Genomic DNA, 21084 nt, shown 5'->3' on the forward strand with positions numbered 1-21084 from the left:
AGTCAGGAGTTGGCCTATGTTCCATCTTTGTTTTTGCTATGGGCACCAGAGATTTCTGATTCTTCTAGTGATACCTTCTTTTTGACTCCTGCTTAGCTTTGGGTTTTTCCTTGTGCTGTTTCCCAAGAGCTATCTCTCATAGCCCTCCCAGTTGTATTCCACCATTGCTAACCCAGTAGCTGGTTTGCCAGGTGGTGGTTGGTGGGGGAGGAGGAGTTCTCTGATGATTTGATTAACTCTCAGGCAGGTGCTGGAACTGCCTTTAGTGTGTCTTGAGTGTGTCCTTCATAAGATTTCCTGCCCCTCTTCCAGGGGTGGAGCTTCTTTTTCTTTTACCTCTGTTCCTTCTCCCAGCTGCAATGAGTATCCACCAGTATCCTCAAGCCAGAGATTTTAAGTCCACCCCTCAAACCCCTGCAAATTAAGCCTTTTGTTCTGTGTGATAGATAAAGGAAAGGGGTCTGGGTGGGTTTCACAGTGAGTGCTGTTTTCCTCAGCCAACCAGCACCTTGGTGGAAGCCTCGACATTTTTCCTAATCCCTGTAGGAACCTTGTGGGATTCCTTTTGGTAAAACTTGAGGATGGGAAACCCCACCCCCACAATGTGGAGCCCAGGAACTTCATACTCTCATGATGTTTCCATACTCTGGTCTCCAGTAATTTGTCAGAAGCTCTAGTTTAATCTTCCTCCCAGCTTACACATTCAGATCCTGTGTCTACCTGCAGGCACCAGTCTCTTCAGATAGTGGGATGGTGGTTTGCCCTGTGACTTCATTTCTCTGATAGGGCCATTGGACGTATCAAGAGGAGTCATTGATTTTCAGTGGATCTAGCTTCTTTCTTGTTGTAAAGGTGGAAATGATGGCCTCCCAACACTTTACATGACCGAACTGACACTTAAGTCCTCAAAGAAAGTTTTAATTTACATAAATGTCTAGTATGCAGCCCACAGAAACTTAGTGCAGGTTAGTTTTTTCCCCCTATTTTTATTTTTCTCATACCCTTGAATTTTATAGTTGTATGGTTAGGGAGCCAGGAATAATTGATTCTGGTTTGGCTTCTGCCTATTTTAGACTTTAAAAACCTCTGTACCACTGGCAGTATGTTAAATGTTTGTCTTGCTCTCTTTCAAAATTCTGTGTGTGCCTTTGTAATTATTGAGTATGTTGTTAGCAGTCAATAATAATTTGCTTCATTCAAAATTAGAGCATGGTTTAGCCTTTTTAGATTATAGGGTTTGTTGATGACCATGTGTTTGTCATTTTTATTCTCCACATTTCCAGGTGCAGTTCAGTTCAGCTAATATTTGAGTGCCCACTGTGTTATGAGTGAGGCACTAAGTGTTAAGTAGAATACAAGCCTAACCTGGTAAATAGAGTAACCAAGGGGTTCCTGAAGGCAATGGAAGCCCCATGGATGGAAATATATTGTAACTTGGGAATCATCTCCGTTTTAATTGAGAAGGATTTTTAAAATTCTTTTTAAATTTTTGTTTTTAATTATACTAGTGATGCATGAATGCATTCTAGTAAAAACTGAAAAGTTGTAGAAAGAGCCGTGGTTGTCCATGACATCCTTATGACACTCATTCCATCACGTTCTCCTTCCCAGAGTTAATTTTGGTTACATGCTTTTGTTTTAGTCTGCAAATTGCTATATTAAATATATCATCTAATAAGTTTACTGCTGCTGCTAAGTCACGTCAGTCGTGTCTGACTCTGTGTGACCCCATAGATGGTACCCAACAGGCTCCTCTGTCCCTGGGATTCTCCAGGCAAGAATACTAGAGTGGGTTGCCATTTCCTTCTCCGATGCATGAAAGTGAAGTTGCTTAGTCATGTCCGACTCTTAGCGACCCCATGGACTGCAGCCTACCAGGCTCCTCCATCCATGGGATTCTCCAGGCAAGAGTACTGGAGTGGGTTGCCATTGCCTTCTCCAATAAGTTTACTGAAATACTTTTAATATTTTTTGGCCACGCCACATAGCATTTGGGCTCTTAGTTCCCCAACCAGGGATCGAACCCATGCCCCCTGCAGTGGAAGCACAGAGTCTTAACTTGGACTTCCTTCAGGGAAGTCCTGTGAAATACTTTTATTTTTAATGAAATGAGCACCCAAATTCATTTAACTTTTAAGGAATGTTTATTAGAGGTAACTGTCATCATTCCGATTGAATGTGTGGCCTAATCATGGTTCTTTGCTTCACATTATAATTTAACTCTTCTAATTTTTAAACCTGAAAACTAGTGTTGGTGATACATTGAACTGTAGAAGGTTATTGTGAGTAAATGAGAAATACAGAAATTAGTACTGACCAAAAAGATGATGACCTGTTGCCTTGTTCTTTATCTTACGGTATATATGACTTTTAGGGGGATGTGTATAGTTGTATGGATTTTGACACATGTATATAGATCAGTGTAACCACTGCCAAAATCAAAGTACAAAACAATTCCATCACTTCAGGAAATTCCTTTGTGCTACCTCTTTTAGTCACATTCTGTTCCCACCCCAACTCCTGGCAGCTACTGATCTGTGCTCTATCATACTCTAGTTTTGTCACTCTGATGTAACATAAATGGAGTCAGACTATATGTAATCTTTTGAATCTTATTTTTTTTCACTCAGCATAACGCTTTTGAGATTCATCCAAGTTGTGTGTTTCAAATGGCTTGTTCCTTTTTATTATTGAGTAATCTATTATATGAATGTACCACATTTTGGTTGTTTCCAGTTTGGGGTGATTATAAGTAGAGCTGCTATAAAAGTTCACATGCAAGTGTTTGTGTGCCCATAAATTTGCATTTTTTCTAGGGTAAATACCTGAGCGTGAGATTGCTAGAATTACACTGCCATTCATGGTAAAACTAGTTAGCTAAAGTTTGAATGCTAGAATGGATAGAATAGCAAAGAGCTAAGTTGTTTAAATCTTGCTTTTGCCTTTTTCTAGCTATGCAACCTCGAGTGAGTTTAACCTCTTTGTGCCACAGTTTCTTTATTTGTATAGTTTTAATTGAGTTTTTTTTTTTTTTCCCTCGCCTCTCCACATGGCTTGTGGGATCTTAGTTCCTTGACCAGGGATTGAACCCACACCCTCTGCATTGGAAGGTGGAGTCTTAACAACTGGGCTGATGGGGAACTCCCCAGTTTCCTTGTTTGTAAAATGAAGTTCATATGGGCTTCCCAGGTGGCACTAGTAGTAAAGAACACACTTGCCAATGCAGGAGACACAAGAGACACTGGCTTGATCCCTGGGTGGGGAAGATCCCCTGGAGAAGGACATGGCAACCCACTCCAGTATTCTTGCTGAGAGAATCCCATGGACAGAGGAGCCTGACAGGCTACAGTCCATGGGGTCACAGAGTCGGACACAACTGAAGTAATTTAGCATGCACAGGATTATTGTGTGGAATTAATGGCATATTAAGAATAAAATGCTCATCAATGTCTGGCAAACAAATACATTATTCTTATCATCTCATGTTTAATAGAACCTTTACTTGTCAGAAACATTTACCTTTAGTCAGCTAAAATGGAGAAATTAAATAATCCATAGGGGTGGCGTGTTTGGTAGTCAAGTCTTCAAAGCATGCTGTCTATGAGTGAAATCTTAAAAGTCGTCCTTAGTGGTGAAAAAGTTTAGAAACATATAGATGTATGGGAGTCCTATATAATATCTGAAGCTTGGACCCACTTTTGGACAACCCAGATGCCCACTGTTAATGGTTTTCCTTGTCCTCCCAATGTTAAAGAATCAGTTCACCAAAAATTTAGTGTATTGCTATATTTTATAAAGAAGCTGCAAAAAGCTCAGAATCAGGTAGTTCAGAATCAACTAACACTCCTTGAGTGCTTGCTGTATACCAAGCCCATGTCTAGACACTCCTCAAGTATGTATATAAACCTGAGTATCTTCCCCATGAAATAATTTGGATAATCACTAAATGTTATTTTTATACTTTTTAAAAAAGCTAGCTGTTAAGGACACTAATGAGGCATGATTTCTTGGAACCTCCATGATATGAACCATTTATGATTTCTTAGATCCTAAAATAAAACACATATTTTTAAAGGAAGTCTCCCCAGTTTTGAAGAGCACATTGAGAGAATTGGCAAAAACTCAGCATGCCCACTCAGATCTCTACCTAGAACACTATGTCATTAGGAAATGCAGTGGAGTCTCTTTCTTGCATAACTGCTATATACTGTGGTCTGGCTCAGTATATAGCAGAGGAGATGTGTTTTCCCCTTGAAGAACTTTTTCCTATCCTGTGATGTACTCACAAAGGGCCGCCCATTCACCTACCAGATAGTAGATGAAGCCCTGTATATGCAAAATGGAACCTAAATATCCTTTCTTTTCCTGTCTGTTAGTTGAGTTGTTTGTAATGTTTTCACATGATACAATCCATCAACTAAGGACAGTTCTTCACCTGGAATTTCAGAGCAACTAGGTAGAACAGTCTGGGAAGTCATTTCTGAGTTGTTTCCTCACTGCCTCCCCTCTACCAATACCACCAGCACTCCAGTTTACCTAGAGGCTTTCCTCACAACTGGATCATCCTGTCCTCTTTGCCCTGCCAGTCAGTCCTGCCTGAGCCAATTCCAAATTCTTGGAAATTCTAGCTTAGCAGGAGATTCCCCACTTCCCCAAAGGCCACTCATTTGGATGTAATCCTCTACACTATATTCTCTCATTTTAAGTCTTGTCTTTTGTATTCACTTTGGCGCCTAATGCCATACTTCCTTACTCTGTGACTTATTTCATATACACATGACCTGAAGGTTACAACTAGACTTCCACTCCCATGGTGCTAGGAAGCCTTCAAATTCTCTACATTTTATCTCTCAGAAATACCTGAAACAGAATTGTTGCCTGCTGATGTTTTTATTTTCTATTGAAGTATAGTTGATTTACAATGTTGTATGGTATTAGTTTTAGGTGTACAGCAGAGTTATTCAGATACATATATATGTATGTATATAAGTGGCACTAATGGTAAAGAACCCGCCTGCCAATGCAGGAGACATAAGAGATGTGGGTTCAGTCCCTGGTGGCTCAGACAGTAAAGAATCTGCCTGCAATGTGGGAGACCCGGGTTGGATCCCTGTGTTGGGAAGATCCTCTGGAGAAAGGAATGACAACCCACTGCAGTATTCTTGCCTGGAGAATTCCACGGACAGAGGAGCCTGATGGGCTGTAGTCCACGGGGTCACAAAGAGTCGGACACAACTGAGTGACACACACACACACACACACACACATTCTTTTTCAGATTATTTTCCCTTATAAATTATTACAAAATATTTAGTGTAGTTCTTTGTGCTATACAGTAGGTCCTTGTTGGTTATCTATATTCTGCCTGCTGTTCAATTAACAAACCAAATATCACTTCTCATTTTGTGTTTAAAAATCACACATAGCATATTCTGATGGCCACATAAGTCCTGTGGAAAGCAGTAATTTGGGGGAAAGAAATACACATTTTGCAGACTGTCAAAAGAAAACTGGTATTTTCCTATGTTGCCAGTGTGAAAAGTGTAGCTATACAGTCTGCCTGGGCAGAGCATGGCTTCACAGTATAGATTACAGTCAAAACTGCAGGCAGCTTTCACCTGGCTCCATCATGGTTTCCAGCCTTTTCCACAACCCCTTGCCTACTTATAATATTAAGGAGCACTAGGATTTTTTCTTTTCAAATATAGACAAAACTTTGACTGTAAACAGTTGTATCCTACTTGTCACACATGAAACTTTTGCATCTTACACAGGAGAGAGGGGTGTGTGTGTGTGTGTGTGTGTGAGTGATGAGTCTAAGTTTAGCTCTCTCTAGGAAGGCAGTGGCACCCCACTCCAGTACTCTTGCCTGGAAAATGCCATGGATGGAGGAGCCTGGTGGGCTGCAGTCCATGGGGTCCCTAAGAGTCAGACATGACTGAACGACTTCACTTTCACTTTCATGCATTGGAGAAGGAAATGGCAACCCACTCCAGTGTTCTTGCCTGGAGAATTCCAGGGATGGGGGAGCCTTGTGGGCTGCCGTCTTTGGGGTCGCACAGAGTCAGACATGACTGAAGCAACTTAGCAGCAGCAGCAGGATAACCTTATATGCAGAGTACATCATGAGAAACGCTGGGCTGGATGAAGCACAAGCTGGAATCAGGGTTGCTGGGAGAAATATCAATAACCTCAGATATTCAGATGATGCCACCCTTATGGCAGAAAGCGAAGAAGAACTAAAGAGCCTCTTGATGAAAGTGAAAGAGGAGAGTGAAAAAGTTGGCTTAAAAATCAACATTCAGAAAACAAAATCATGGCATTCAGTCCCATCACTTCATGGCAAATAGATGGGGAAACAGTGGAAACAGTGGCAGACTTTATTTTTTGGGGCTCCAAAATCACAGCAGATAGTGAGTGCAGCCATGAAATTAAAAGATGCTTACTCCTTGGAAGGAAAGTTTTGACCAACCTAGATAGCATATTAAAAAGCAAAGACATTACTTTGCCAACAAAGGTCCGTCTAGTCATGGATGTCAGAGTTGGACTATAAAGAAAGCTGAGCGCTGAAGAATTGATGCTTTTGAACTGTGGTGTTGGAGAAGACTCTTGAGAGTCCCTTGGACTGCAAGGAGATCCAACCAGTCCATTCTAAAGAAGATCAGCCCTGGGTGTTCTTTGGAAGGACCAATGCTAAAACTGAAACTCCAATACTTTAGCCACCTGATGCGAAGAGCTGACTCATTGGAAAAGACCCTGATGCTGGGAAAGATTGAAGGTGGGAGGAGAAGGGGATGACAGAGGATGAGATGGTTCGGTGGCATCACTGACTCAATGGACATGAGTTTGAGTAAACTCCGGGAGTTGGTGACGGACAGGGAGGCCTGGTGTGCTGCAGGCCATGGGGTCATAAAGAGTCGGACACGACTGAGTAACTGAACTGACTAACTGAGGATAACCAATTAAATCCAGAATAAACATTTTTTTATACTTCTAAATAAGCTTACTTGTAAAAACTCCAATTATGCCCTTTAACTCCTTGAGCAGAATCCATGTAAGCACTTGTCTTTAGGGAAACCGTCTCTAGGCTGATTTCTTGCCATGATCTCTGTACCACTCCAAGTCCAACTCAACTTCCTTCCAAATGGCTGTTCATAAAGATGCAGGTTGTAAAGGCCTCTTCCGTATACCCACTTCTGCCACTAGGCCACCATGCACCCCTCACTGCTCACTGCATAGTAGGTATGTCTGTACTCCTGAGAGCCTAGCAGGTAAAGTCCCCCACAGCCAAGTATGACCTTTCCCATCATTCTTACCACTTATGTCTGAAATCCTCTCCTCTACCCATTGTACCCAAGTGTACATTCACTAGAGTCTAAACATACCATGAGTCATCCTGCCACTCCATCTGTACTGACTCTGCCTGAAGTTCTGCACATTCCTCTGTGTTTGTTCTAGCTGCATGTTTCTCAGGATCCACTCAGAAGCTCATATTTTTTTCACCTCAGTGGTTCCTACCATCTCTCAAGGCTCAAGAACTATGTGCTCAACACTTATATTCCCAAATGGGATAGTGTGATAGAGTGCTTAGTGCCCACCCAATCTTACACCTCTGTATATATACTACTTTACAGTGTGACTTTGCAGCTCCTCCCATCAGAAGGTGGAATATATTTCTGTACTCCATGAATCGGGGCTGTTTTTGTAACTTGCTTTGGCCAATATATGCAGCATGAGTAACTCTGAGTGACTTCTGAGCCTAGATCTCAAGAAGTCTTGTATCTTTCCTCTTTTTCCTGGGAACTCTGAAGCAACCATGTGAAGAAGCCCAAATTAGTCTGCTGGAGGAAGAGAGATGGTGTGGAGAGGCCAGTCAACAGCCAACCATTAGACATGTGAGTGAGGCCATCTTTATTCAGCCCTAATCATATTGCCAGATGACTAACCTCATGAGGGACTCTAGGAAGGACTAGCAGAAGAACCACTCAACTGATTCTTGCCCAAATTGCTGATGCAGAGAATTATGAGCAAATAAAATGGTTGTTATTTTAAGCCACTAGGTTTCGGGGTGAATTGTTTCATGCAGCAATAAATAACTGAAAGGGCAGATTTTGTTCTGCTGTACTCCTGGCTTCTAGAGAGCATGTCCATGATAGGTTTTCAGTAAGAGATTGTGGAAAACTGTTATTATCAGGTCATTCCTCTCTTTACTTAGTAAGCAACCAAACTTCCCAGTCCTCATGTCTCTCCCTGGCTCTCAAACAATTCAAAGCTTGAGCTCAACACTGTCTTCCAGAATGACACCTTGTAGTTCTCTTTTGCTCCACTGGACCAACATCCATTCACTTGCTCCCTTCACACCCCTGTGACAGGTTGTATCTCTCAGCCCTACTCTGCATCCCTCATTACTTACCTCATTCACTAACTCTGAGGGGCGAACCCATAGACTGCCTCAGTGCCATAAAGCTGTTCTCAATTTCCCAGCCTTCCATCATCACTCTGAACCCTCACTACCTGATTCACATGTGCTTATAGTTAGGAGAGACCCAAGAGATTGTCTAGGACAACCCCTTCTAGTTATGAATGAGGAAAGAAGGTCTCAGATAAAAAAAAAATAATAAATGGCTTATTCAGGGTCATATGGTGGCAGTCTCAATACCAGAACCCACATGTCATGTAGATTATCACCTAGTAGATTGCTTATTTATGCTTGGTTCCTGTGTGTGCAACTGTGCCCTGTGATTTAGACTGTGGAAGTTCTTTGGAGACGGACATAATATCTTTAACTTCTGCTTTTTTACACTCTCCTGCTATCCCCAAAGACTAACCAGTAACTATTGGACACATCAGTAGTCAATAAATACTTGTTGATTAATTGACATTTAAGAGGAAATTATGCTTGGAACTGTTTTGTATTTGGTTTCTGATGTTAATTGCAACCATAGGTATTTGTCAAAACTCGAACTGTATATTAAAAAGGGTAAATTATACTGTGTGTAAATTTTTCAATTAAGGTATAATTCAAAGCAATTATGCTGAAGAGATCTATTTATTTGATAAAAGTGCCTAAATATATAGGTAATGTATTACTGCGAGAAAATAAATTTGTACATAATAGGCACTCAGTAACGTTAGTTTCCTTCCTGTACACAAATGCTTCATGATTACCTGTCAAGACTATGAAAGAAAGCATTCCTGTCCTAGGAGATGCCTGGATCTCAGATGACTTGGTTTGAAAGGTAAATAAATTATTATTTTGGAATGTATGTGTAAAGTAAAATACAGAAGTGCTACCACACTATTCTAAAGGTGAGCCCCCTAGAACCTTAATTTTATCTCCAAAGATTTAGACTCACTTATAAAACTATTAACCCTCTTTTAATAGAGATTATTTTAAAACTTAAAAGTAATACAAAAGAATGATCAAATGTCCTTTCATTGTCATCCTGGAGCATTGTCCCTGGGTGGAGAGGCCCACCCAGGGATTATTTAGTTCTCTAGGGAATTACATCTTTGCTTGGCTTATTATTCACTAATGATTAGGAGCTAGACCTTTTGAAGAGACATGTTAACTTACAGATTTTTGTCTGGTAGAGATGAAAAAAAAAATTCTGTTCGGTAGAAGAAATAATCCCAAAGACTATGGATTAACTGTCCTATAGTGCATTAACCACATTTCTATCTAATTTAGCTATCTTATTTTAGCCTTTTTACTTTCAGTATCTATATTTACTGAGTCTCTCAAACATTCTTTGAATCAGCCTTGCATAATTCTGGGCCCTCACTAATAGTCTTTGACATGTTCATTCTGTATTTGTATATGAGTCATGTTTTTAATTTTGAAAATTATATTTTGACACTCCAAACATCGTATGATGTTATCTGTGGACCATGCCCCATCCTATACAAAGTCACTGAAATCTACTACTGATTGCTGGTTTAAATGCTGTATGAGCACCTTGAGATACATTTTTGATCATGCTGGTACCTAAAGAGGTCTTCTCAGGAAAAAAACTAAGTGCCTCTGCAAGTGCTCAAGAAAACTGCAGAAAGACTTTCTGGAACTACTCCCACAAAATTCGAAACTGATGTTCTTTCCTATCATGTTACTGTTCTCTATCTATAAACCAAGAGGATGGCATTAAGAACCGTGGTTTTAGAGATCCAGAGCAAACAGACTCACACTGGGCCCTTCTTTCCTGTTAAACACTAATCCTATAATCTGCTTTTGCTAGTAATAGCCATAAAATAACTATATTGGGGCACTAAAAATTGATAAACTAGCAGCTGCCTCAAAAATCTAATAGCTTTGGCAAAATATACTGCAGCTTGTTGTGATAGAGCTTCCTTTTCCCTAACAGGTTTTATTTTAACACTTTCTTTTTCACACCACTGAATAGCATAATCAAATTAACAAATTCAGCAAATGCTCAGTGAGTTCCAGGTACTAGGCACTACTCAGCCCTGACTGCCCTCACCCCCTTCCCTAAGCAGGCTCAGCTAGTACTCAATATCAATCATTGATTTTCAGTTGTCCAGGATGAAAATGGAGACTAGAACCCAAATGTAGGGTTGCAGTCTGCCCTGTCCTCACCCAAAAGATTTAAAATAGAGTCAAGCAAAAGAATGGATCTGTTTCACTTTAAAACAATTTAATGATCTACAACACCACTGAATAGTAAATGCATACATATTTGAAACATACTGAGAAACAGGAAGGGTGGGTTAAAACATGGTTCACAAACAAACTGGTATTTATAAATATTCTGAAATCAGCTTGACAACTTTATTGAAAGAGGTATGAAACAAATATCTTCCAATAAATATTCAAACTCAGAAATAATCCAAATGTGCCCTTTCTTACAAAGACCAAAGTGCCACGTTTCCATGCAGTGTAGGGAATCCTCTGCAAAGAAAGTCTGAATCAAAATTCTAAAACACCAGAGAGGAGGGGGTGAAGTGGGTTGAGGCTATGGAACAGGAATAGGAGAAAGTGTTTTAACCTACCTTTTCTCTGGTGATTATTAAAACAAAATTCTGTAATAGTTCACAATAAAATGCTTTTGAAAAATAATCATTTTGGGCCAGCTTTGCCTTGGGATGTAGGGAGCTGGAAGTAGTGTTGCTCTTACCCTTATAATTTAGCCAAACTAAATTAAAATTCATGACCTTTATTGAGTCCATCAGAGAGTAGTATTTTACTCAAGTATTTGTTGAGAAGAATATTTGTTCAAATATTTCTGCTCATTTTTAAATTTAGTAGTTTTCTTACTGTTGTGTTTTGAGAGTTTCAGGGGTTTTGTTGTTCTATTTTGTTTTGTTTGGCTGCACTGTGCAGCATTTGGGATCTTAGTTCCCTGACCAGGGGTCAAACCCACACCCCCTGCATTGGAAGCCTAGAGTCTTAACCATTGGATGCCAGGGAAGTCATGTTCATGTTTTGTTAGATTTACACCTGAGTGTTTCATTTCTTTGAAGCTGTTGTAAATGATATATTTTTTAAAGATTCAGTTTCTAGTTTATTGCCACCATATAGAAATATGATTGATTTCTGTATTGACCTTATATCCTGCTTCCTTGCTAAGCTGTTAGTTATAGGACTTAAAAAAGTAAATTCTCTGATATATTCTAAGCAAACAATCATGTTGTTTAGGAGTAGGGATACTTTGATTTTCTTTCAATCTGTATACCTTTTATATATTTTTTGTCTCTTATTGCACAGGCCAAGATTTCTAATATGAGCTTTAATAGGAGTGATGAAAGAGCACATCTTTCTTTTGTTTCACCTTTAAGTTCTTTATCAAGTTGAGGAAGTTCCCTTTTCCTAGTATGCTAAGAGTTTCTATTACAAATGCATTCTGAATATTGTCAGATGCTTTTGTCCTCATCAACTGATATGATCATTTGGTTTTTCTTTCTTAGACTCAATATGTTGATTACACTGAGTGACTTTCAAATATTGGACCTGCCTTGCATTCCTGGGAGAAACCCCATTTGGTTGTATATGTGTGTTCAGTCGCTCAGCTGTGTCCAACTCTTTGTGACCCCATGGAGTATAGCCCACCAGACTCCTCTGTCCATGGAATTTTTCAGGCAAGAATACTGTAATGGGTTTCCATTTCTTCTTCCAGGGGATCTTCCCAACCCAGGGATCGACCTTCATCTCTTTGCATCTCCTGCATTCACAGGCAGATTCTTTAACACTAGTGCCACCTGGGAAGCAAGGTGTTAGTTTTTTGTTTTTTTGTGTTTTTTTGTTGTTGTTGAGGGTATTTTCTGTTATATTCCGGAGGGATATTGGTCTATAGTTTTCTTTTTCATATTATGTTTGTCTGGGTTTAGTATCAGGGCTTTATAAACTGAGTTGGGAGAAATTTTCTATCCTCTACTGTTTTCTAGAAGAGATCTTACAAAATTAGTGTTACCTTTTCTTTAAATGTTAGTTCAAATTTGCCAGCAAAACTATCTGGGCCTGGGCATTTCTTTCCAAAAAGATTTTTAGCTATGAATTTAATTTCCTTAATAGATGGAGCATTATGCAGGTTACCTATTTCATCTTCAATGAGTTTTAGTAGTTTGTGGGGTTTTGAGGAATATATTTCATTTAAGTTATCTAACTTACATGCATAGAGGTATTCATCATTGTATCCCCCTTATTATCTTTTTATGTCTGTGGGGTCTATAGTGATAATCTCTTTTGTTCTGCATATTGGGTAATTTGTTCTTTTTTTATTTCTCAGATAAAGTAGAGGTTTATCAATTTTATTGCTCTTTTGAAAGTACCAGCTTTTGTTTTCATTTATCTTTCTCTGTTGTTTTTCTGTTTTCACCTTCATTGATTTCTGCTTTATCTTGATTATTTCCTTTTTCTGCTTGCTTTTGAGTTTATTTTACTTTTTTAAATAGTTTCCTAAGGTGGAAGTGTAGATTATAGTTGACCCTTGAACAATAGGGATTTGAACTGCATAGGCCCACATATATGTGGATTTTTTTTTCAGTAGTAAATACTACAGTACTGCATGATTGGTTGAATCCACAGATGTGGAACTGCCAATACAGAGGAACAGACGTTATGGAGGAACCATGGATAGGGAGGGCTGACAATAAGTTAGATAAGGATTTTCAACTGTGCAGAGGTTTGCCACCCTGGCCCCTGCATTGTTCAAGGGTCAACTGTATTTATATGAGAACATTTTTTTATCTAAATTATTATTTATTGCTATGAGTTTCCAAGTCAACAAGTTGAGTTATGTTGTATTTTCATTTTTCTTTAATTAAAAATATTTTCTAATTTCCCTTAAAAGTTTATCTTTGATTAATGAATTATTTAGGTGCATGCTATCCAATAGCAAGTATTTGGAGCTTTTCTTCTTCTCTCTCTGTTGTTGATTTCTGTTTTATTTCCTTTATAGTCAGGGATCATATTCTTTATGATTTCAATTCCTTTTATGTTTGAGGTTTGTTTTGTGGCCCAGGATGTGGTCTCTCTTGTTGAAAGAATATATATTCTGCTATATTCTGCTATTGTTGGATAGAGTGTTCTGTACATATTGGCTAATTCCACTTGGTTGATAATGGTGTTCAGTTCTTACATATTCTTGCTGATTTTCTGTCTACTAGTTCTGTATATTAATTAGAGAGCAATATTGAAACCTCAAACTATAATTGTGGATTTTTCTGCTTCTGATTGTAGATCTAAGAGTTTTGCTTCACCCATTTTGAAGCACTGTTGTTACGTGTTTACACATTTAGGATTGTTAAGTCTTTGAGGCGAATTAAATAACCCTTTTAGCATTATGATACTCCCTTTATATCCCACTTTATCCTTTAGTTGAATATACATTTATTCTATTATTATATATAGTTGAACAGCCGCTATACACAAAATTGTATGGTTTAAGTTTGTTTGTTTGTTTGTTTTTTTGAGTGGGAAGGAATTTGGGTCTCAGAAGTTTTTGTGAGCCTGCTACATGTTTTCTGGCAGTCATTTAAGTGGGTTTTTTAAAAGCCCCTTGAAGAAAATATGATAAAAGTTGGTTCAAGAAAACCAGCAGTTAGATTTCAAAATTAAACTACCTGTTAAGATAGTAAACCAAGAATTGGAAAGAACTGGGGCAATTCCTCTTCCATATTTCTTACATACCCAAATCCACCCTGGGAAACAGAAGCCTAGTCTAATGGGAAGACATGATGAAAGCAGAATGTGGTGGTATACCCAACCACAACTGATGGCCTGGCAAGTTTGTGGAATGATGAGGCTCTTGAGGATAGTTTGAGCAGGGATGAGAAAAATAGCTGTAGGCAACACATAAAATTGGAAACCAACTGAAATTGTGTTGACACCAACTACATGACTTTTCTCAGTAGCCTTATGGGAATGGATAAAGTGACTTGACCCATAATAACACTGATTAGACTTTGCAATGTTATTTTTAAATAAAACCAACCCTATTTCCCCCCTAAGGTGGCTTAGAGATTTCATAATGGTCACCAAGTAATACTGCAGATAAAACATTTAAAGTTTTGGTCCAAGCTTTTTCTGTCCCCCTGCACTTGAAAGGTATTTGATGAACACCAATTTCCCAATCCTAGCATCACTAGGGAGAAGGCAATGGCAACTCACTCCAGTATTCTTGCCTGGAGAATCCCAGGGACAGAGGAGCCTGGTGGGCTGCCATCTATGGGGTCGCACAGAGTCAGACATGACTGAAGCGACTCAGCAGCAGCAGCAGCAGCATCACTAGTTTACAAATCTTAGGGCTAATTAACTCTCTTCTCATTTACCTAATGTGCAGTTTCCATCTGTTTCAGTAACCAGTGTAAATAGTGTGATTATTTTGCATGAAGTTCAATATTCTGCAGATCCCAGTTTTGTGATTGAAACAGGAACTGCCACCTTTTATGTGAATTTTAGTGGTACCATGGAGGCCAAAGCATTTTAATTTAGGTTAGCCAGGATGTTTCATTTGTAAAACCCTCTTGCAACAGGTTTATTCCGTTCTCTTTAAAATGGTGGCATTCCTTTACTTTTCACCTTTCAGAAGCAGCAGTTACATAAATTGAATATTAGATTGTCTAAAAATGTGGGCCCTATCAACTTTCATTGTTTTTCTGTATATGATCATGATAAAGGATTAAGACATCCTTCACATTGCAAAGGAAAATCCAATTTAAAAAGTTTGTCCTTGTCAAACTCCATAAAATAGCCACTTTAGAGTAAACCAGCAGAGCATTGTATCACCCCCAAAAAGCTGTAGATTTCATCACATGCACCAATAAATCTGCATGGCTAGTTTCTGCACTCTTCTTTTACAGAATTTATTTTACACCGATTGTACCAAACAGCATTTTAAACACAGACATATCAACTCTCTCATAAAGCAAAAAAAAAGACATTTCCCATATTAGAAACAAGATACAGCATCACTTAAAGTCTTCAAACATTACTGCACTTTAATTTTCATAATTTGACACTGCATTCAGTGAAACAATCTGCAGAAAACTAGTTTTAACAGACAAATTAAAAAAGCACTTTTAAGCAGACATTTATTAGGTAAGAATTTTACAAACATTACTTACATTAATGGTAATGGTAGAACTGGAGAGTATTGTACCTTTATTCCTATAATTTTCTTTGCTCTAAATTCTTTGTTTTGATTAGCATTTGCATCATATCTTTTTTCATCTTTTACCTCTCATCTACCCATATCATTATATTTTAAATTATTTTCTTATAGTCTGTGTAGTGAGGTTGTGTTTTTTTTTTAAATTTGTTCTGACAGTCTCCGTCTTCTAATTGTATGTTTAGACCATTACACTTAATGTTATTGATATGCTTGGTTTAAACCTACCATTTTATCATTTTTTATGTTACCTCTGTTATTATTTCTTCTCTTTTCTACTTTCCTGCCTTTGGGGATATTTGAACATTTTTAGTGCTCTATTTTAATTCATCTACTGTGATTTTTGAGTTTATTGCTTGGCATATCTTTTGTGTTTGCTCTAGGGATCGTAATATACAGCTTTGCACAGTCTACTTAGAATCTATACTTTACCACTTCAAGAGGAATGCAGAAACCTTATACCCTGTAGGTTCCTTTATCCTCTCCCCTTTATATTATATGTGTCTTACGTATTGCATCTACACATTTGAAAATCCCTTCACACATTCATTATTTTTGCTATCAGCTGCCAAACACATTTTAAATAGTTCAAGAGAAGAACAGTCTGTTACATCTACCCAAATTTTACTATTTATATTGCCATTTATTCATTCCTAATGTGCTAAATTTCTTTCTGTTGTAATTTCCCAACTGACTGAAGAGCTTCCTCTAACAATTCTTTTAGAGTAGATTGCCGCTATAAATTCTCATTCCTGAAGGATATTTTTGCTAGATATAGAATTGTATGTTGACAGTTCTTTTTTCCCCACACTTCAAACATGTTGTGTCATTTCCTTCTGACTTCCATGGTTTCTGGTAAAAGAAATCCACTGTAATTCAAATTTTTATACCCTGATAAGATAATGTGTTTTTCCTCTGGCTGCTTTCAAGATTTTTTTCTTTGTATTTATGTGATTTGGATATGTCTGAAAACAGGTTTTTTGGCTTTATTCTGTTTGGGATTTTTCACTGCTCAGGCTATTCAAAGTCGTCCTATGAGCAGGCTGTGGCTCCAGAATAGATTGGAATAATAATGACAGAATACTTCTTATGAAAGTATATTTGCCTCATAGGGACCTTCACACAGTAGAAAAGAAATTTTTCTGTATATCCCAGATGGAATTTAACATTAGTGAATTATAGTTGTAATTCCTGCTCCCTTTCAGTGATGTGGAAGATTATTACAAATGGACTAGAATGGAGAGAACTGAGCTTCAGAGAGAATGAGTTTTGTACTTCTACACACCTAGTAAATTTGCAGGTCTCTAATTTAATGTTCAAGTTCTGCTTACATTACTATAATATGTTCTTATGCACTTACAGAATTTATCCCTCCTCCAAAGCTGAAATTTTAACATAAGTTTATGATGAGATGCTGGTTTGAAATGTCTGCTTTTTAAAAAAAATCAGGGAAGGTCTGAAATTTTAAATTCCTTCAGGGAGGCATCGAGTCTTGGTTTGAGCAAAGACTGGTACACTCTAGTGTGCCAGCTAAATCTGGCCCACTACCTGTTTTTATACAGCCCATAAGCTAAGAATGGGTTTTTCTGTTTTTAAGTGGTTGAAAAAAATCAAAAGAATATTTGATTACATGTGGCAATTATATGAAATTCAGATTTCAATGTCTATGAGTGAAGTTTTATTGGAACAAAGCCATGTTCATTTATTTACATAAATGTCTGTGGTTTCTCTTACACTGTAATGGCAGAGTTGAATAGTTAAGACAGAGGCTGAGTGGCCTGCAAAGCCAAAAATATATACTGTCAGGTCCTTCACAGAAAAAGTTTGCTAACTCCTTATTTAGAACAATGTCCAGTGAATTGAGTTAGGATGTCATTGATCTGAACTGTGTGAAAAGGGTAGCTGGAATTCAAACTTTGCTCTTTGAATAAGTGTCAGGTATAAGAAAAGTAGAAGATAAGAATTATTAACTGATTGCAGTACTAGTCTATTGACATGTATTAAATGTTTTCAGTTCTGCAATATTCTGTTCTTTTCAAAGTAGCCCTTTAGGAAATCCTGCATTTGCAGCACCATGAACAAACCTGGAAGGCATTAGGCTCAGTGAAATAAGCCAGACAGAGAAAGACAAATACTGCACGGTATCACTTACATGTGGAATTAAAAAGGCGGGGGGTCAAACTCATAGAAACAGATTAGAATGGTGGTTGCCAGGGGCTAAGAGTTGGAGGAGATGGAGAGAGGTTGGTAAAAGGGTACAAACTTTCAGTTATAAGATGAATAAGTTCTGGGGATGTAATGTACAGCATGGTCACTATAGTTATCAATACTCTATTTTGTACTCGAAAGTTGTTAAGAGAATGCTAGCTACCATGGTCTCAGTGGTAAAGAATTAGCCTGCAGTGCAGGAGATGTAAAAGACACTGGTTCAATCCCTAGGTCGGGACAATCCCCTGGAGGAGGAAATGGCAACCCACTCAAGTATTCTTGCCTGGGAAATCCCATTGACAGAGGAGCCTGGCGGGCTATAATCCATGGAGTTGCGAAAGAGTCGAAGGCCACTTAGTGATTAAACAACAAGAGAGTAGATCTTAAATGTTCTCACCACAAAAAGATAAAAAGGTAACTGTGAAGTGTTAACTTGATGGTGGTAATCCTTTCACAATGTATAGGTATATCAAATCAAATCATCACATCATGCACTTTAAATATATTATAATTTTATTTGTCAATTATACCTCAGTAAAACTGAGGGAGAAATTAAATAAATAAAAGGCAAAAAAGTAAAATTAGTGTTTCAGATCGGGAGGAATTGATTAGAAGAAAAGGCAGAACTGTTTCTACCTGGTTGAAGATGACTGTCAGTTGGAGGTATATGAGGCCCAAGGTGGGGGGGACTTTGGGAGGTTTTCTTGGCTGGACGAGATAAAGGTCATTATTTAAATTTTGTTTTCCTGCTTCTCTGTTTGCGCTTTTGTGAGTCTTTTTCTTTACGACTAATGAGAGGAAATGGCTGATCACTTTTAAATGAAGAGGAAAGCCCATCTCAGAGCAGGAATCATTGCCACTCAACCCAACCCCTATAGGTGGGCCTTTCCTCTGGGCTTACTGACCTGCCTTGCCAGCTGCCATCAGAAGTCCATTGAGATGTCCATGGCCTGTTTCTGCTATAACCTCTTCCCTCCATCTCAAGGACCAAATGAACCACATCTGAATTATGCACGCATTTAAGGACTTTTTTAAGTCTGAGTGAACTTCTGTTGCCCGTTAGAATTTAAACATCCCAGGTGGGTTGCCTATCATAGAGTTCCTAGCAACAATCAATTTTAAATGCACAATATACGTTAATTTTTAGGGTAAGAATATTATCTTGATTTGGAAGCTTACCTTTTAGGTGACAGGAAAACAAATCTCTCTGTACTATGCATACATATGTATTTTCTATATATATGTCTTCTATAATTTTATAGCCACTCTTGGATATATTACTATCATGAAATACAGCTGTTCTGAATGTCCTTGGCCACACCATTCTGGAGGTGAAAGCAGGGTTTGAATAACAGTCCCTTAGACTTTTGCTATTTCTGTTATAGTTCTGCAGCTTCCAGGGAAGTCTTCAAACATACCCAGTTTACTCTGGAGGTATCTGGTATTTTCCTGAATAGGTATTCTAGAGCTCCAAGTGTCATCTTGCTCCTCTCCTCTTTCCTCTTAGCACCTTTGGTGACCTCTGGGGCAGGGTCCTTGATGGGCTTCTAGTGTTTTTAGCTGCTATAGGTTCTCCTGTGTTTGTACAGCCTTCAGTGCTGCAAACACCACTGACATGCCTGATTCTGTCCACATGGATGACCCAGTCATACAGTACCCAGTTAAGGGTACTGGTGTGTGTGCTATGACCCTTGACTCTCTCTCATCCTCCTGCTGCAACTGGAGTTTCTGGGGCTATGGGGGCTGCGTGTCAGCTTGTTTAGATTTCTGTGGTAAGTCCATCTCTCACTGGATTCTGAACCAAGTCCTTGAAAGCTAAGCTTTTACATAAACCTGAATAACACCCTTCCCTCCCGTTTTCTGAGTCATTCCTTTCTCATACCTTGGGGTATTGCCTCTAGATCCAGTTGATGAGCTACCATCTTCCTTGGGAACCCCTTCTTTACTAGGGAATTCTTGGTCCCTCAAGAAACTAGATTCTTAGTAAGATAGACTGCACACCTGACAGGTGAGAATCCACTAGTGTGTTAATCACCTTCTACTCAAGTTAGGCCCCTCTGTAAGTCTGTGTGTAGGTACTGATAATATATGCCCTGTGGTACATATCCTTGAAGAGATTTTAAAACTGGACAGCAACTATAGGAAGCCCAGAGCTTATTTTCTCCTTTTACCTAAACTAGGCCATCTCTTGCATTCATCTGAGATGTTAGCATTCGTTTGGCCTTCTCCCTGCCCAAACATTCTGCCATGTACCACCTGGTGCCCATTTCAGGCCTGAGTCGTTGACCTACCTATCCAGTGTTGCTGTTTCATAGAAGTTGACTATCATTCTTCCCAAATCTTCATCTACTTTTGTATCCTATTCCAAGAATTGTTCTCCTCTTTTGTTCTAGTTTCTCGAGGCAAGTGCTTTGATTATTGACTTGAGACTCTTCTTTCCTAATGTATTTAGTACTATAAACTTCCCTCCTAACACCACTTTAGCTGTGCCCAACAAATTTTGATATGTTCTATTTTCATTTTTATTCAGTTTAGTGTATTTTAAAATTTTCCCTTGATATTTCCTCCTTGACCCATGGCTCATTTAGAAGTATGTTATTTACTGAGATTTTCCTGTTGTCTTTCTGCTATTGATTTCTGATTTGAGTCCATTGTAGTCAAAAATGCACTCCACATGATATCTATCCTATTAAATTTGTTTAAGCTTGTTTCATGGCCCAAGATATGCTCTATCTTGGTATATTAACTGTGGGTGCTTGAAAAGAATGTAATCTGTTGTTTTGGATGCAATGTTCTACAGATGTGAATTAAATCCTGTTGGTTGACTGTGTTTGTTGAGTGCTTCTATCAGTATATCCTTGCTGATTTTCTGTCTACTAGTTCTGTCAATTGTTGAGAGAAAAATTTTGAAATCTCCAACTATGACTGGATTTATCTGTTTCTCCTTTCAAGTCAGTCAGTTTTTGTTTAACATTTTGCAGTTGTTTTTTTAGAACATACACATTTAGGATTGCTATGTCTTAGTAGATTGACCCTTCTATCATTATTTAATGTTCTTCTCCATCTGTGGTGATTTTCTTTTTATTGATATTAATATAGCCACATCTGCTTTCTTTTGTGTAATATTTATATCCTCCATTTTTTTCACTTTCAACCTACTTATATCCTTATATTTGAAGTGAGTTGTGGCAGACAACATATAGATAGATCATGTTTTTTAACCCACTCTTCCAGTCTCTCTCTGTCTTCTAAT

At 38.4% G+C, this 21084-nt stretch overlaps 1 protein-coding gene across 7 annotated transcripts in view; it reads left to right on the top strand.

Moving 5' to 3' along the window:
• JADE3 (jade family PHD finger 3) overlaps nucleotides 1–21084 on the top strand; it is a 137549-nt gene that overhangs the window by 11281 nt on the left and 105184 nt on the right. For 2 of the 7 annotated variants that reach the window (XM_055565578.1, XM_055565582.1), the window contains exons 2-3: nucleotides 7812–7895; nucleotides 9177–9239. The exons of 4 other annotated variants lie outside the window; for them this stretch is intronic. The gene's annotated coding sequence lies outside the window, so the exon portion shown is untranslated. The remainder of the gene's footprint in view (nucleotides 1–7811; nucleotides 7896–9176; nucleotides 9240–21084) is intronic. One more of the 7 variants, XM_055565580.1, reaches the window with a different exon arrangement.

The sequence above is a fragment of the Bubalus kerabau genome, chromosome X (genome assembly GCF_029407905.1).
Source record: "Bubalus kerabau isolate K-KA32 ecotype Philippines breed swamp buffalo chromosome X, PCC_UOA_SB_1v2, whole genome shotgun sequence".
NCBI classification, from domain to species: Eukaryota; Metazoa; Chordata; class Mammalia; order Artiodactyla; family Bovidae; genus Bubalus; species Bubalus kerabau.